General features: G+C 47.2%; 5 non-coding genes across 5 annotated transcripts; all 5 read left to right on the forward strand.

The window, feature by feature from the left end:
• Positions 1–3,487: 3,487 nt before the first annotated feature.
• Trnai-aau (transfer RNA isoleucine (anticodon AAU)) lies at positions 3,488–3,561 on the forward strand. Its single transcript has one exon. It is a non-coding gene; the product is annotated as a tRNA-Ile (tRNA).
• A 156-nt stretch (positions 3,562–3,717) lies between these two features.
• Positions 3,718–3,791, forward strand: Trnai-aau (transfer RNA isoleucine (anticodon AAU)). The gene has a single exon. It is a non-coding gene; the product is annotated as a tRNA-Ile (tRNA).
• Positions 3,792–8,140: 4,349 nt separating this feature from the next.
• Trnai-aau (transfer RNA isoleucine (anticodon AAU)) lies at positions 8,141–8,214 on the forward strand. Its single transcript has one exon. It is a non-coding gene; the product is annotated as a tRNA-Ile (tRNA).
• Positions 8,215–8,369: 155 nt separating this feature from the next.
• Trnai-aau (transfer RNA isoleucine (anticodon AAU)) lies at positions 8,370–8,443 on the forward strand. The gene has a single exon. It is a non-coding gene; the product is annotated as a tRNA-Ile (tRNA).
• A 155-nt stretch (positions 8,444–8,598) lies between these two features.
• Positions 8,599–8,672, forward strand: Trnai-aau (transfer RNA isoleucine (anticodon AAU)). The gene has a single exon. It is a non-coding gene; the product is annotated as a tRNA-Ile (tRNA).
• Positions 8,673–12,630: the final 3,958 nt, after the last annotated feature.

The raw sequence follows: 12,630 nt of genomic DNA on the forward strand, positions 1-12,630 counted from the left end.
TTGTGGCCTACGGTCTAGACGAAAGCAATACCAGGTCAGTCGTCTGTTCCGAGAGTATGACCTTGATTTGATAGCAGTTCAGGAGACGAAGGTCGAAAGTCAGGAGCAAACGGATCGCATGGTCGAACCTTTTAGGTCTTCTTACAATGTTTGCGTGTGTCATTCAGTTGGCACCTCTGGAGGCTGTGCGATATTCTTGCGAAATTCTTTAGGTGTTGTGGAAGAATATGTTTATAGTAGTGAAGACGGCCGACTTGTCATTTGCGATTTTCTGTTTTTGTTTCAGAAATGGCGCATCATCTGTGTATATGCACCAAATAAAGTTAAAGATCGACATAGGTTTTTTGCAAGTGTTGAACCATATTTAAAATGTGAAAAGAACGTGGTGTTGCTGGGTGATTTTAACTGCGTGTGCCTAAAGGAAGATAGGAACAGGGGATTGCCTGTTCGGGATCAAAGTGCTTTGTTCTTATCTACGATTTTGCAAGAGTGCGGCTTAGAGGATGTTGGAAATGTACTGCAAAATGGATGTGGTCCTGTCTATACCCATTTCCAACGTGATTGCCACTCCCGTTTAGACAGAGTATACGTGTCAGATGTGCTCGTACCACTTTGCAACAGCTATGATGTTAAACCGGTATCGTTTAGCGACCACAGCGTCGTTATGTTTTCAATAGGAGTAAAAAACATTAGGTCACGTTATTGGTGGAAATTATGGAAATTCAACAACAAATTACTTAACGATACAGTTTTTGTTGACGAAGTAAAAGTACTTATAGAAAAATTACACTTGTTAGAGTCGGGGAGATTCGTTGAAGCCGGGGAGCGGTTTAAGGAAGAAGTTAAAATTACAGCTATCGAGCGATCTTCAACATTACGCCGGAATGAAAAAAGAAAAGAAAAGGAACTACAGTGTCAGTTGGAATTCTTGTTGTCAGTCGAGAGTGCGCAGCCAGGCAGTTTCTCTGACGAAATAAGAAAAATAAAGAATCAGCTCGAGATAATGGATACAGAAAAATACAGAGGCGCAGTTATACGCGCACGCGCAGAACATCTCTGGCTTGGCGAAACACCGACGAAACGATCCATGAGCGAAGAGACTCGGTATGCTTCACGTAAGGAAATAAAACAGATAAAATACGGCGAGGAGACTACAAGGGACAAACTAAAGATACAACATGCGTTTGTAGATTATTACAAAGGATTGCTTGGAAGCAGCGGTAAAAGCGAGGCCTCTTTAGACAGTGAATTCTTGTCGCTGATGCCCACTTTAGATAACGAAACCAGGTCACGCCTTGAAATGCCAATTAGCTTAATTGAAATAGAAAGAGCAATAGATGATTTAAGTGAAGGTAAAACGCCTGGTCCAGATGGACTTGGGGCTGCTTTTTACAAGGCATTTAAGCATGAACTCTCGAGGGCTCTTTTTCAGCTCTTCACTGAGTCGTACGAAATAAACGAAGCACCACCATCCTTTAGAAGGTCGCATATTGTACTGATACCAAAAAGTGACGATCCAGTGAAGCTTTTATCTGTGAGTGCTTACCGTCCTATAAGCCTCACTAATGTCGATTACAAGGTGTTCATGAAGGTGCTAGCAAAGAGATTGCAGACTGTAATAAAGTTAATCGTAGGTCCTCACCAAACGTGCGGCATAAAGGGCCGAACAATAGGAACGAACATTCACACAGCAAGGAGCATCCTCGAATGCTGTGATGCATGGGACAGACAAGTCGCGATGTTACAACTAGATCTCGAGAAGGCTTTTGATCGTGTTGTTCACGACGTACTTTTTTCCGTATTGGAACACGTAAATGTCGGGAATGTTGTCTTAGATGGTGTGAAAATGTCGTATAAAAATTGTGAGGCTAACATTGTAATTAACAAAGAAGTCACCGAAAGTTTTCAAATTGCCAGGAGCGTCCGTCAAGGGTGTCCAAATTCCCCATTGTTGTTTGCTATTTATTTAGAGCCTTTTTGTTTGAGCATAATTCACAATAACAAAGTACGAGGTTTTAAGCTTATGATGGCGGAGATCAAATTTTTGTCTTATGCTGATGATATTGCCGTTTTTTGTGAAGATAGGGAAAGTATTAGCGAAGCTGTGAAAGTAGCCGACAAATACTGCATATGGTCCGGTAGTGCAATAAATTGGGATAAGTGTGTAGGTTTATGGCATGGCACCTGGGAGGCAATGCCAGACTTCTATGAAAATGTCAGATGGCCGACCGTGCCGACCAAGTACCTCGGTGTGCCACTGGAGCGATATAAAGATCCCAATGAATACTGGAAGGATGAAACAGAATTGTTGAAGGAGAAAACAAATAAGTGGGGAGGAAAAAACTTCTCGATATTCACACGGTCAACAGTCTGCAATATGTTCTTAGCGGCGAAAGTTTGGTACGTGCTTCAGGTGCTGTGCATGAATAGGTTAAACATTCAGAAGATACACAGAGTCTTTGCCACTTTTGTTTGGGGCTCCCAATGGGAACGTACGAGTCGTACAAATCTTTTTCGACCTGTGAAAGCTGGTGGGCTGGGATTGGCCCATTTGTTTTTAAGGCAGATTGTGTCACGGTTTATTTTCTTACGCGATCAGAGTCATCCATTCTTGCGCACTATGTTACAAGTGAGATTATGCTGTTATTTACCAGAGTTCATAGTATCTTCTTCTTGTGCAGGGCGTACTGGTATACGTGGTTATCTACGCGAAGTAGTGTTGGCGTTCAATATACTAAAAGTTCGTTTTTCTCTGCAGTACTTGTGCGCAGTAAAAAAAAGCGGCTCTATAAAGATCTTATCGACGTAATGATGCCAGTACCCATGTATCGAACGATGTATGGAATCGGACACGGAAAAGATGTTTTTAAGCGAATCAAACGAATGCCAGTACGCCCATCAGCCAAGACCTTTTTTTTTTCAACTACACACGGGTACACTGCCAGTGAAACCATGGTTGCAGGAAAAGGGACTATTTGTTCCTTGGAGTATTAATTGTCTTTTATGCCGTAAGCCGGAGAGTATAGATCACATCTTTTTGGACTGTTGGGATGCTGTATTTCACTGGGACATCCTGCAGCGAACATTAAAGAAAGATCTCCCTATAACGCCATACGGAATTCGTTTTTTGCCGGTTCAGTGTGAAAGTGACATACCGTATGATATGTTTATGTTGTTGAGCATGCACGCAATATGGAAGACGCGTATGGCAGTGAGGCATGCGGATGTAAACGCACGCCCAGCTAGGGAATACTTTATAGAAAGTATAGCGTACACGAGGGATGTATATTGTGCAGGCGAAGATCCGCCGGAATGGTTACCCGTTCTCAATGACCTCATCTCATTAAAGCACTTTTAATCATCCCACGCCAAGCAAAGTGTGCTTGACGTTATTGTAACATTATTCCTTGTCATTATTTCTGTACAGTGTTTTGTCCTTCTGTTGTGCTTTGTACATGATGTACCTTCAAGCGAATAAAAAAAAAAAAGCCTGCTAGCTCAGTCGGTTAGAGCGTCGTGCTAATAACGCGAAGGTCGTAGGTTCGATCCCTGCGCAGGCCATGGTGTTCCTTTTATGCGCACTCTAAAGCCTTCAGTCGTTATTTTTACTTTTTCTTTATGCGCAGTCGGTTTTTTTTTGTCCCGCGCAGCCGCCACCCACGCGCCACAAGGGCGACTCACATTTGTCGTTTAACTGCTTCATCTATCTTCTCATGTGGCCTGCTAGCTCAGTCGGTTAGAGCGTCGTGCTAATAACGCGAAGGTCGTAGGTTCGATCCCTGCGCAGGCCATGGTGTTCCTTTTTATGCGCACTCTAAAGCCTTCAGTCGTTATTTTTACTTTTTCTTTATGCGCAGTCGGTTTTTTTGTCTCGCGCAGCCGCCACCCACGCGTCACAAGGGCGACTCACATTTGTCGTTTAACTGCTTCATCTATCTTCTCATGTGGCCTGCTAGCTCAGTCATTCTGCTTCCGGCCACCGAGCGTGACGGTTCGTAGGATCATGGCCTCTTCAAGGGCAGCGACAGCGGTCACTTTTGGCCGCGGTAACAGGACCAACGACGATGACAACGAATATCCGTTTATTCTGCCTCAACTGCCCCAAGGACGAGTGGCGATTAATACCGTGTTTTTGCACGGTGATGTGCGTGCCAGACCTTACAAGGTCGAGGATTTCAGGGACGCCCTGCTGCCGACAGGCTTGCTGCCGGAGGTGCTATGCATAGGGGCGTACCAGATTAACGACGTCTGGGCGGTGACCCTCAAGGATGCGACCGCCACAAAACGACTGGTGGCCCACAAGGAGCTCCAGATGAAGGGACGACGGTGGGTCATCGTCGACCCACAGGACCAGCAGGTGAAGCTTAGGCTTCACTGGCTTCTGTACGGCGTGGCCGACGAGGACATCCGGACGGCGTTCGCGGCTTTCGGCAAGGTGGAGGAGGTAAGCCGGGAGAGGTGGCGCGTCCAAGGCATGGGGGACAAGACGTCAACCACCAGGACCGTGCTTCTGAAGCTGAAGAGCGGCATTAAAGTGGAGGACCTTCCACATCAGGTCCGCGTTGGCGGAGAGTTGGCCTTGGTAGTTGTTCCCGGCCGGCCCATGCAGTGCTTGCGTTGCCAGGGCACGGGACACGTCCGCCGTGAATGTAAAGTCCCCCGCTGTTCACAGTGCAGACGTTTCGGCCACGTGGACGCTGACTGCGTGAAATCCTACGCCGCCGTGACGGGCCCTGCTGCGACTGACATTGCGGCGGAGCACGTCATGGACGTGGTGGAGGCGGAGGACGCTGCGAAAGGAGCCGGAGACCCGGTACCACTACCGACAGACAGTGCTGCGTTGGACGTAAATGCAGACGTCAAGGTGGCTAAGGCCGCTGCGAAGCCGAGTATGTCGGCACAAGTCGCGAATGCAGAGGCGCAGGTGATGGGGGGCGTTAGTGAAGACGCACCCTTTGACGACACGGCGGCAATGGAACAAGACGAGGGGATAAACGACGGCGACCAGACTACGACTCCCGCTCCAGTCAAGCGACCCCACGACGAGACAAAGGACCGAGAGGAGGGTGCAACGAGTTCCAGCGAGGGGCCGCCGACAAATACGCCTCTTGGGAGGCGATTAGGCTTCAAGCCAAAGCCCAACATCCCGCCGGAGAGAACGCCTGGCGACAAAGCGCCTGGAGGGGGAGAGGGAAGTGATGTATACGCGATTTCAAGGCAGTAGCCATGCGCGGTTAGACCGCTTGTACATGTCACAGGACATGATTCCAAAGTGCCACAGTTATTCTGTTGCACCTGTGTCGTTCTCCGATCACTGCTTGGTGATGTGTACCATAGGAATGAAGAAGAAGAGTCAATCTTTCAACTGGGACCAATGGAAAATGAATGCCTTACTACTAAAAGACGCGCCATTTGTAGACGCAATTCATGAGGCCGTTATGGAATTAAGCGATGAATGTATTGAAACAATAGCAGAGAAGTGGAAATGGTTCAAACAGAAGGTAAAAATGAAAGCAATAGAAAGATCGAGCTGCTTAAAGTGTGAGAGGGAAATGAAAGAACGACACTTACGAAAGATACTTAATCAGCTGACAGCGCTGGAGTGCGAAGAGCCAGGGGCGTATAAGGAAGATACGCGAACCATTAAAGAACAAATTGAACAGTTGGACAAAGCACGCTATCAAGGTGCGATTGTGCGCGCAAGAGCAAACGCATTAGTAGCGGGGGAGACGCCCACCAAAAGGGCGCTTGGACTTGAAAAAGCTCATGGTCGACGTAATCATGTCGATAAGATCTCGTGGAACAGCACGCTTGTCGACGATAATAAGAGCATAGGCCGAGCGTTTTTAGACTATTACCAGTCACTGTTTGCATATCAAGAAGCCAATGTAGATGAGTTCAAAAAGGTTTTTCTCAGTCGCATGCCGCGATTGAGTGACGACACGAAGGACCTATTAGAAGGGAATATCAGAGAGCACGAAGTCGAAAAAGCAATAAATGATTTGAACAATGGCAAATCACCCGGACCTGACGGTCTCAGCGCATGTTTTTATAAAGCCTTCAAGAAAGAACTGTCGCCCCTGCTAACAGACCTGTTTAACGCTGCGTATGTGAACAAAGCTTTGCCGCCTTCTTTTGGTAAAGCGCATACCATCTTGATACCTAAGAGTGACAAAGCGGAGAAACTTAGGCTCGTGACATCTTATAGGCCGATATCGTTAACCAATGTTCACTATAAGATTTTCATGAAGGTTTTGGCAGCCAGACTTCAAAGCGTCATCAAAGAAATACTTGCAGACCACCAAACGTGTGGGATCAAAGGGAGGTCAATTTTTTCGAATATTCACGCGATGCGGTGCGTGCTCGAGTGCTGTGACATCGCTTACGACGGCGTCGCAGTGCTCCAGCTTGACCTCGAGAAAGCGTTTGACTGTGTGTCTCATGATATCTTGTTTGCCATTCTGGATCACGTTAATGTAGGTGCCATCATCACTGAGGGAGTGGCGTTGGCGTATCAGAACTGCACAACACGCTTAATTGTGAATAAATCATTGGGGGCCCCCATTAACGTCATGCGTTCTGTGCGTCAAGGCTGCCCCCTCAGTCCTCTTTTGTTTGCAATTTATATAGAAACGATGTGTTTGGCAATAATTGAGAATGAGCATATACGCGGTTATAGCTTGGCAGCCAAAGAAGTCAAGCTCCTGGCATATGCAGATGATATAGCCGTGTGTTGTACAAACAGAGAAAGTGTAACAGAAACGATACGCGTTGTAAAACAGTATTGTGATGTGACGGGCAGTAAAGTGAACTGGGGTAAGTCCCTAGGTTTGTGGCACGGAGAGTGGTCTTCGGCCCCGGACAACTTTGCGAATGTGAGCTGGGTGAAAATCCCTACCAAGTATCTCGGTGTTCCCATGGACAGTTACAAACATAGCGAGGGATACTGGACGAACCAAATAAAAGAAACAAGAGAAAAAGCAGACAGGTGGAAAGGCATCAGCCTGTCCATTTTCGCAAGGGCAACTGTATGTAATATGTTTTTCATTACGAAGTTGTGGTACGTCATGCAGACGTTGTTTTGTTCAAGGGTAAACGTGCAAAGGTTGCACAGAGTGTTGGCCGTTTTTATCTGGGACTCCAACTGGGAAAGATGTAGCCGAACAAACCTGTTCAGGCGGGTGAAGGAAGGGGGGCTGGGCTTGGCGCATCTTTTTGTACGACAGCTTGTCAATAGATTTTGTTTTTTCGGGATGTGCGCGATCCATTTCTGCGTACGGTATTACAGCTCAGGTTAAGAGCCGCTTTGCCGGCACTCATTGTTAGTACCAACAGTATGCCAGGAACGATTCGCGGCTATCTAAAAGAAGTTGTTGATAGTGTGCGCTTTCTTTCTGTGCGTTTTTCTTTCGATTATTTATCTAGCGTGAAAAGAAAGACGTTATATAGAGATGTATGCGATATTGTATTCCCAGTGCCATTGAACAGAGCGGTATACAGTGGAGGACCAGGACAGGATGTCCTTAAACGGGTGAAAAGAATGGAGGTGCCTACTGGGGTGAAAACATTCTTTTTTAGGCTACACTCAGGAACACTGTCAGTGAAAACATTCATGGAAGAACGTGGATTCCTTGTACCATGGGGCTCATATTGCTTGATCTGCAAGCAACCTGAAACCATAGATCATGTGTTCTTGCATTGCTGGGAAGGTGTCTACTTCTGGGACGTCCTAAAACGGACAATGAAGAAGGATTTTCCATTGAGTCCGCATGGGATAAGGTACCTAGCGATAAACAATGAGGAGGGAGTTCCATACGATTTAATAATGCTCCAGGGCCTCCACTGTTTATGGCGGGCGAGGATGGCTGGGTACCATTGCGACCCAGACGCCAGGCCTGCACGCATTTATTTTCGAGAGAGTATGTCTCGCTTTATTGCAATAAAGAAAACACAAGATTGTGTACCCGATTGGCTGTCGAGGCTAGAACCTTTGACAGCTTTAAAAGAATTTTAGATAGACAACGCCAGTCCATGTAGGACAGGTGGCTTTTCTGTTTTTCAATATGGTTTGTAGTTAATTTTGTGCTATTGTTCTCTAGTGTGTGCTCTGTAAATTGTCAAAGACCGGCAATAAAAAAATGGCCTGCTAGCTCAGTCGGTTAGAGCGTCGTGCTAATAACGCGAAGGTCGTAGGTTCGATCCCTGCGCAGGCCATGGTGTTCCTTTTTATGCGCACTCTAAAGCCTTCAGTCGTTATTTTTACTTTTTCTTTATGCGCAGTCGGTTTTTTTGTCACGTGCATCCGCCACCCACGCGCCGCAAGGGTGACTCACATTTGTCGTTTAACTGCTTCATCTATCTTCGCATGTGGCCTGCTAGCTCAGTCGGTTAGAGCGTCGTGCTAATAACGCGAAGGTCGTAGGTTCGATCCCTGCGCAGGCCATGGTGTTCCTTTTTATGCGCACTCTAAAGCCTTCAGTCGTTACTTTTACTTTTTCTTTATGCGCAGTCGGTTTTTTTGTCTCGTGCATCCGCCACCCACGCGCCGTAAGGGTGACTCACATTTGTCGTTTAACTGCTTCATCTATCTTCTCATGTGGCCTGCTAGCTCAGTCGGTTAGAGCGTCGTGCTAATAACGCGAAGGTCGTAGGTTCGATCCCTGCACAGGCCATGGTGTTCCTTTTTATGCGCACTCTAACGCCTTCAGTCGTTATTTTTACTTTTTCTTTATGCGCAGTCGGTTTTTTTGTCTCGTGCATCCGGCACCCACGCGCCGCAAGGGTGACTCACATTTGTCGTTTAACTGCTTCATCTATCTTCTCATGTGGCCTGCTAGCTCAGTCGGATTCTACTTCCGGCTACCGTTCGGTAGGGACGCGGAATGTTTTGCTCCGGTGGAGCGGTGTTTGCGGCTCAGCCGAGCCGCGGAAACAGGATTATTGCCGATGAAGACAAGGAATACCAAGTTGTTTTGCCGCAATTGCCAACAGGACCCTGCGTTTTGAATACTGTTTTCCTTCACGGGGATGTGACCGCTAGGCCTTTACGCGCCGAAGATTTCAGGGACACGCTGGCTCGTCTGGGACTGCTGCCCGAGGTTGTTAGCTTGGGGGCGTTCCAGATGAACCACGTTTGGGCGGTTACGTTCAGGAGCTCGGAGGCGACGAAGAAAATGTTGGCGTTCGGCGAAATTATGGTGAAAGAAAGAAGATGCCTAGTGCTGGACCCTGCAAGTCAGGAGGTACGCGTGAAGGTGTTCTGGCTCCTTCACCATGTCCCGGACGAAGACGTCCGTGCGGCTCTCGCCCCTTATGGAAAAGCCACTGACGTGGCGAGACAACGCTGGCGGGTGCAAGGCATCACGGACAAAGGGTCGACAACGCGCACCGTAACCTTGAAGCTCAAGGCGGGCGTGACCATCGACGATCTGCCACATCAGTTTCGAGTGGCCGGTATGATGGCACTTCTCGTGGCCCCTGGAAGGGCTCCGTTGTGCCTGAGGTGCAACCGCACAGGACATATAAGGCGGGAGTGCCGCGTACCCCGTTGTGCCCTTTGCCGGCGCTTTGGGCACGATGAGAGCCAGTGTGTGCGGACGTATGCGAACATCGCAGGCCCTGCGAAGATCGACGAGGTCATTGAAGAGCACGTCATGGATGCCGCTGACGCTGAGGAAGCGGCTGGCGGTCTCAGCGGTACGCAAAACACAAAGGTGAAAGGCGTGGGTACGCCTGACGAGTCTACCGAAATCGTCAAAGCCGGAAAGGAAGGTAAAGTGCAAGGAGCAGAGCCAGCCGCGGAAACGCCGGCCAGGGACGCAGCGACTAAGGTCGCCACAAAGGACTGCAATAAAGAGAAAGTGAGGACGCCAACAGACAAGGAAACCCCTATGGACACCAGCGGTGCGGCAGCGAAAAGGACCCTTGAGGAAAGCAATGACGGTGAACCAGGGGCTCAAAGCGAGGTGGCTCAATGCGAGCCTCCCTTGAAGACCACCAATGTCCGTCGACCGACGCTGAAGCCGGCACCGAACTTGCCACCCGACAGGAAACCGTCGGTGCCGGCGCCGACATAGTGTGATAATGTGTGTACCAGTGTTACTTTTCTTTTTTGCCGGAGCGGGTGGGGGGGAGGGGTGGGGTGGCGGGGCTTGCTTGGGGTGGTGTGGCAAAGGGCCACTGCAACAAGGCACAATTTGCACGATGAAATCCATAGATATGGCATCCAACGACGGCAGTCCAGAGGATGGTTTTCGCTGCGCAGTACTAGGAAACGTGAGTGTGCAGCTAGTTGTGTGCAAAGAGTGTCGTCGGTCCGTTCTTTCTTCATAGCATAATGAATCCCACAGATATCACGATACGAGTAGGTAGTAATAATGTAAGGGGCCTTGGGTCTAAACGAAAACAGTACCAGCTAAGCAGACTGTTCATGGAAACTGATCTAGATATTATCGCCGTGCAGGAAACTAAAGTCGAAAGTGAAGAAGGAACGGACCGTATGGTAGATGCGTTTCGGCCACGGTATTATGTGTGTGTATCACATTCTGTTGGTAAAGCTGGTGGGTGCGCCCTTTTTATTCGGAGTGCACTGAACATAGTTATTGAAAATGTTGTGTGTGACGTTAATGGCCGTCAAATAGTGTGCGACTTTGTAAATGGAGCGGTGAAGTGGCGAGCGATATGTGTTTACGCACCTAACAAAGTATGTGAGCGCAAGGTGTTCTTTGAAGGCCTTAAAAGTCAATTGAATTGTCAAAGCAACATTTTATTGATGGGAGACTTCAACTGTGTTTGCTATGCTGAGGACCGAGTGCTAAGCCCTACCGTTCACGACGCAAGCGCGCAATTTTTAGCCACGAGTATAAGCGAAGGCAACTTGGTAGATGTGGGTTATGTCATGGGATATGGCTCGACTCCTAAGTTCACGCATTTTCAAGGAGCCAGCCATGCACGATTGGATAGGATATACATGACAGCTGACTTGGTCACAATGTGTAGCAGCTATGAGGTCAAATCTGTGTGTTTCAGTGACCACTGTTTAGTTATGTTGGCGTTGGGACCTAGAAAACCAAAATTTAACTGGGCGTTGTGGAAGTTAAATTCCAAACTGCTAGATGACGAACTTTTCGTTAAGAAAGTTAAGCATAACATTCAGAACCTTTTAGAGAAGGACTGTAAAAGTATTGCGGAAGCATGGGAATGTTTCAAGCAGGAAACGAAGTTAATGGCCATGGAAAGATCATGCACATTACGCCGGGAGGAAAAAAGAAAAGAAAAAGAGTTACAATGCCAACTTGACTTCTACCTAACTATGGAAAGTTCTTGCCCAGGTATCTTTGCGAAGGGAATAAAAGAAGTAAAAGTTCAGTTAGAAAGCGTTGATCAAGAAAAGTATCGAGGTGCGGTTATACGTGCGCGCGCAGAAAGATTATGGTGCGGTGAAAATCCGACAAAAAGAGCGCTTTCGGACGAAAGGAGCTACGCTTCACGAAACGAGATAAGAGCCATCACATATCGAAACGAAATTGTTCGAGAGAACGAATACATTCAGCGGGCTTTTCATGAGCATTACAGCGAGTTGTTAGGCACTGAACGAGAGCTTGCGGAAGGATTCGAAAATCACTTTTTGAAGCTTCTTCCAAAGTTGGATGACGATGTAAGGCTGAATCTCGAGCAGCCAATTACTGTCGCTGAAATAGAACACGCCATAAATGAGTTAGCGGTAAATAAATCACCAGGCCCTGACGGATTAGGCGCAGCGTTTTATAAGGCTTTTAAGAAGGATATGGCAATAATTTTACATGAGTTAATTAATGAGGCATATGAGAAGCAAGTACTACCACCGTCCTTTCATGAGAGTCATGTAGTATTAATACCGAAGAGCGACGACCCTCAAACTTTACTTTCGGTGCGGGCATATCGCCCTATTAGCCTTACAAATACGGACTACAAAATATACACAAAAGTTCTCGGGAGGCGACTGCAGTCAGTCATACAGAAGTTAGTAGGACCACATCAGACGTGTGGAATAAAAGGACGGTCTATTATGACTAACATTCACGTGGCACGAACGGTCCTCGAGTGTTGCGATGCCTTTTCAGAGAAGGTCGCAATACTACAGTTAGATTTGGAAAAGGCCTTCGATAGGGTGGCGCATGAAATCCTTTTTCTTGTACTTGAACATGCGAATGTTGGATCTGTGTTGACAGAAGGTGTTAAAATGTGCTATGATCAAATAGTTTCTAAGATTATAATTAATAAGACATTAACAGAAAGTATACAACTCAAATCATCTGTGAGACAGGGATGTTGTTTGTCGCCGTTGCTTTTTGCATTATACTTGGAGCCTTTCTGTTTAAAGGTGCTTTCGTGTAGCGATATCGTAGGTTATAGGGTAGGTTCTAGTGAAATAAAGCTACTAGCATACGCAGATGATGTAGCAGTGTTTTGTAGCGATAAAGACAGCGTCACTAAAGCGGTCGACGTGGCAAGAAATTTCTGTAAAATGTCAGGGAGTGTTATTAATTGGGGAAAATCAGTAGGACTATTGCACGGGGCTTGGGAAGACATTCCCACTGAAATAGAAAGTGTACATTGGACGTCTTCGCCTATGAGGTACCTCGGTGTAAC

The sequence above is a fragment of the Dermacentor silvarum genome, chromosome 1 (assembly GCF_013339745.2).
Source record: "Dermacentor silvarum isolate Dsil-2018 chromosome 1, BIME_Dsil_1.4, whole genome shotgun sequence".
NCBI lineage: Eukaryota > Metazoa > Arthropoda > Arachnida > Ixodida > Ixodidae > Dermacentor > Dermacentor silvarum.